The sequence below is a fragment of the Octodon degus genome, unplaced genomic scaffold (assembly GCF_000260255.1).
Source record: "Octodon degus isolate 3935 unplaced genomic scaffold, OctDeg1.0 scaffold00068, whole genome shotgun sequence".
Classification (NCBI taxonomy): Eukaryota; Metazoa; Chordata; class Mammalia; order Rodentia; family Octodontidae; genus Octodon; species Octodon degus.
The window spans coordinates 3,442,711-3,448,449 of record NW_004524644.1 but is presented as its reverse complement, the minus strand read 5'-3'; positions in this window follow the sequence as shown (position 1 = coordinate 3,448,449).

Sequence of the window (5,739 nt, the reverse complement as noted above, 5' to 3'; positions counted from 1 at the left end):
GGGTGTACAGGGTCTCACTACTAGATCAGACTCGTAGTGACCCGCCTGTTTACAGCCTCCTAAGAGCTGGGATTACAGGCACGCGCCACCATACCCAGTCTCAATTGCTGTCTCAACACACCCTGGAGACAGGGCAGGCCTGGGGTTTGAACCCCCAGCCCCTGCACATGCTTGCAGGCACTTTAATCTGCTGAGCTATTTGGCTGACCCTCCAGTTTGGCTTTTTTCACTCAACACTTTTTTTTTGAGATTCACTTGTGTTGCTATATATATATCAGTACTTCATTTTTAAAATTTTTCATTGGCATTTATTGGTGAGTAAGATTCTTTTCTGTGAATGTACTACAATCTGGGGTCCATTCATCTTTGGACGTTGTTTCAGTTTGGGGGCTATTACAAATAAAGCTGATAGGGGGCTGGACAAATAGCTCAGCGATTTAATATGGGGTCTCATTATGCAGGTCAGATTTGTAGTGATCCTCCTGTCTCGGCCTCCCCAGTACTAGGATTACAGGCAAGTACCACTCAGAGTGGTAGGGTTGGCACAATATGTGGTACAAGGCATCGAACTTGGGTCCTTGAGCTTCCCAGGCAGGTGCTCAGGCTGCTGAACTATCTCCCCAGCCCTAGTCTACTTCTATATTGCAGGATATCATGTTATAAACTGAGACTTCACTTGGGTCCTAATGCACACAGTAAATCTGCTGGAGCTTTCACTAGGTCCACAGAATTGAAGCCCAGCACAAAATTAAGGTATTTGGGCTTCTAAATTATTTGTACAAAGGATAACTTCAGATCTGCCCATTTACACAATTTATCTGAGGGAGTCAAGGGCCCTGGAAGCTTCCTAGGAAGACCACCTGGGCTACTCTCCTTGAAAGAGGAGCAATTGTCTCCATTTTGGCTGAGCATGACCCTATTTCCAGGTACTGATCTGTACAGAGCTGGCTAGACTTTTCCTTATCCCTTCCATTGGCTTTAAGCAATGCATGTCAGTCCAGCTGACGGCTGTCTTTGAAGATGACAGGTGTGTTTCCCCAGAGCCCCCCTCATTGTTCCCTTGTGTGAGACAGAACGAGGGATGAAGAGCCAGTGCTCCAAGCTATCTGCGGGCACTGAGCTAGAGGCTGTGACTTCCTGGGGCTTGAAAGACCGCCCATCAGAGCTGAAGCACCGACCCCAAAACATTACATACTACCTCAGCTGAATAATGAAGACCACTCTTTCTGCATATCCTTCTCTGTATAGTGCAGGGGTGATTTCCCGCCTCCTACCCAGCCCCGCTCACAGCACTCGTTTCCCGCCATTCTCCCAGGCACTCATCTGCACACCACTCCATCCTTCATGAGTGAATAAAACCTGGATTCAGCCGTAGGTCCAGGCCTTTGTTCCAGAAGCCATCGTCATGGCTGGACTCGGGACCCCTTGGTTCCCCACAGCCACAGATATGCCTTAGTGTCGTTATTCTCACCATGGGTTGGTTGCACCGGAAGTGATAGGTTGGAATTAACTTACTAAAATTCCAGTAACTTTTCCCTGGGATGACAAACATAAACTTCCCAGGCTGCAACAAGGACTGGGAAGGGCTCACTATACCCCACTTTGTAGCTGTGAGATTTGAACAGATGATTTGACCTTTCCATACCTTGGTTTTCTTCCTTGTAAGAGGGGATGATAATCTCACATATCTCATAGAGGTATTTTAAGGGTTAAATTAAAAAGGATGTGAAGCAGATAATATCAGCGTTACCAGTTGGCCATTACTAGTGCTCCCACCACTACTTCCACTACTACTGGCGCCACTGGCACCATCTTACCCGCCGCCCTCCTCCTCCGGATGTGAGAGCAGGGCAGGTGTGGCTCGGGGCTGGAGTCTGTTCAGGGCAGCTGCAAGTCTTCATTCTCCTGGCAGACGGCAGATGGCGAGGTGGAAGGGTGTGCTTTCTCATCGCTGGGCCTGTGGCCAGGTGGCACACAGTCTTGTCTTCCCAGCTGAAACTGAGAGTGCTCGTCCCAAGACATTATTTCTGCATTGGTGATAGACTGCAGGAGCATGGTGGGAGCAACCTTCTGTCCCGCAAGCTAACCACGCACGCACGCAGCAGACTTAGAGCGATCCATTATGGCATTACCATTATGATGTGGAGGGCGATACTAGGTTCCAAGGAAACACTCAGAGCACAGCCCCTACGGCAGAGATTGTTTATACATCAAAGAGAATTGCTCAGAGAATTTCTGAAATTCAAGGAGACATCCAATTTTCCCCAAGACTTTTATTTTTAAAATTTGTGACACAAAGTCCTGCTATGTTGTAGTTCAGACTGGCCTTGAACTCACTATGTAGCCCTTGCTGGCCTCAAATTTGTAGTGAGCCTCCTGTCTCAGCCTTCTAGGTGCTGGGATTACAGGCGTGCACCACCATGCCTGGCTAGTATCCAGTCTTTTAAAACTGCAGAATGCAGAGCCAAAAACTACACCGCCACTGGTGAACAGGAAATTATGATCAACTAACAGCTCCCTTGTGTTTCTCCTTCTCCCCTTTCTTTGCTGGGAACCGAACCCAGAGTAGCACACACGCTAGGTAGGCACCTGCCCCTGACTTATACCCCCAGCTCCAACTCTCCTATCATTCATTATTAGGTACCCTGATATTATGCTTCCCTAGATTTAACAAACACCAAACAATGGGTGTACATCGTAATAAGGCAAAGTCTTGCAGATGGATTTGTGCTAAAGACAGACCACCCGTGCCTCACCCCACCGTCACTGAGAGGTAACCTTCCCTGCTGGGCTTGGCAGTGTTGGGTCCTGAACCTCTGCCTCCCATTTGATTTCTGCAGAAAACCCGCATCTAGTGCAGAGCCAGGAGCCTGATCAGGGAGGGAGAGTAGCTCCCGGGTTACTGGGGAGATGAAAGATGAAAGGGACCTCGAGGGACCCGACCCCCTCATGTGCTACTTTCAAGCCCCCTTCTCCTTTCTGACCTGGAGTTCCAACCTGCCCACCTCTGTGGTAGCTGCTGCCTCTAGGAGATGCAGGAAACGCACTCCTTCCTCATCAGGATTCTCCTCCAGTCTCACCGTAACTTTCTTCTTCCTGCTAACTGGCAGGATCGCTCTAAGTCTGCTGCGTGCGTGCGTGCGTGCGTGCATGTGTGTGTTTTCAAACTTTTCCTTTTAAGACTGCACAGTAAGAGAAAGATACCTGAACTATACAACCTGAAAAATATTTCACGATGATTACATTCATTTAACAAGCTCTTAGGTCAAGAGACTCCAGCTCTCGGGAGATCTCCCTTGTGCCCCCAGAGGTATTAGCTCTTCTGTAAATTAGCGTGTTTGTATTCACGGCTTTAATTCGCAAGGTTACGTTGAATGCCAGTTCATTAATTAAAATGTGAAGCAGTGCTGGGCTCAGCGTGGGCCGGGAGGCGTGTTTTCAAAGCGCCCGCAGGTGAGCAGGCCCGCAGCCCCCAGAGCCCGCCGTCCTCTCCGCTGGATGCTGCAGCAGCTCTCAAGTTTTGCAGCTGATGGTACTGGGCAGACCCAGAGGCCGAATAAAAATTGAAAAACAGGGGCTGGCGAGATGGCTCAGTGGTCTAAAGCACCTACTTGGAACAAGCTTGGCAAAGCACAGGGACTGCGGTTCGGTCCCCCAGCACCACATGCCAGCCAGCCCTGCCCCCTGGTGGACTGAGCTGGCCACACACACACACACACACACACACACACACACACACACAATAAATAAATAAATGTTTAAAAAAAATTAAAAACAAAGAAAAACAAAGTCACACATGATCAGATTCTTTTGGTGGACTCTCCCCAGTCTCCATTCTCTTTCCTCCCATCCTCTTCATTTCCAAGGGGCTCTGCCTTTGCCCTCTTTCAAGATTGCGCTAGAATTGTTACCCACCAGGCACAGTGTCTGAATGACTGCAGAGCCCGGGAGAGATCTGCTGGTGGAGGTAGCAGGTTAGTGATAAGACTGGCAGGAAAATCAGCCAGGGAGGTGAAGGAGGCTGCGAGAAAATGAAGCCTTGCTTTAAGAGTTTCCACACTACTTGTGCTAGTTGCAGAGGAAGCCGATGATTTTGTGATGATGCCACTGGATGAAAAACTCGCCAACATATCTGAAGGCTAAAGGGGAAAGCCAGAAAGAATTTCACCATTTTTTAAATTAAGGGAGCTGGTAAATCAAATCCCCTCAGGATTTACCCTGAAACCCTGTTCCTCAGATTGTAGATCCTTTGTCAGTGGCAGGCATCTGGGTGAGTCCCAGCCATTGCTTGACCAATTTGCTCTCTGAGAAAGCCTGAGAGAATGTTTTCTCTCCGTGTGACTCTCCTTAGGCACATTCTACACCATCGATCACTTTCCTCTGTGGTCCCATAATCTCCTTGATGAGAAAATTTGGGACACAACTGAGTTACATGATGTTACAGTGCAGGTTCTCCTATGTCCTGAGTCCTCACTCATCTTGAAAGGTTAGGGCTAAAATGTTGGCTGTCCTCACAGCCCTTCTTTGATTTGACTGACCTTGTCAAATAAAAAAAAATTACATTTCTTGTTATATAAGTCTTGTTTTATCTTGGCCAGCAGAGAAGTATAAAAAGGAGGTATAAAAAGTAAAGCCATATTAATATGCTGAGCTGTAAAAGGCTCAAGTCAACAACTCCTGACATTGCCAGTCCTATGGGTAACCCACGACTATTATGGACTACTGGACCATATTGGATTATTTTGCTGAACTCACAAACCTATAATATTTAAATGGCAATAGAATACCCATCTCTGACAAAACTAAACAAAACAAGGGGATACAAATAAAGGACCATTTTGTATCTGTATATACAAAATAGTTAGGATAGATATACAACTACTTTGTCTTAATTCAATGAGAAGAAAGATTTGTACTAATAGTGTTTGGACAGGATATCATATCTGCATCTTGTACTATGAATAACCACTACGAAGACAACTATGTGCAATGTATTAATTATTGAAACTGTCCTACTAACTGGTTTTGAAACTGTCTCATTGCTATTTGTTTCTCAATAAAATTATTTAAAAAATAAAATAAATTAATTTTTAAAAAATGTTAAAAAATAAATTAAGGGAGCTGCCCAGCACCAATGAGCTCCAAAGAGATTGCAGTTTGAATATTCTGGGTAACTGCAGTGCCCCCAAGCTGTTGGCAGGGTCCCACTTGGGTGATCCTCTGGAGAAGATCAGGGTGGTGAGGGACAGATTTGGGCATTCAGCATTTTGCACTGTTTCCATTTCCTTTTCTAGTGGAAAGGCTTATGAAGACATAAAGAGTGGAAAATAAACATTAAAATACCTTCCTGGGTACTTTGCTCAGCAACAAGGATTCATAAAACCTACTGCTCCTGGATAGCCCAGCCAATGCAGAAAGCAAGCAATAGTCTATGAGGCAAATTCTTACTGTTTACTTGGGAAAACCCAAAAGGAGAAAAATATTTAAGTTTAGTAAAATAAATTATAGAAACCCGAGTCAACCAACTATGAGACAAAAATAAAGAACTTTTAAAGATTTCCATGGAAATATTCACAGTGGCTTTGGAAGAAAAATCTATGGGCAGAAGGTGGGTGTGCTGGCGCACACCTGTCACCCCAGCTCTCAGGGAGCTGGGGCAGGGAGATTGCAAGTTTGAGTCCAGCTTGGGCTACAGAGGAATTCAATGAGACGCTGTCTGGAAATTTTTTTAAAAGACAG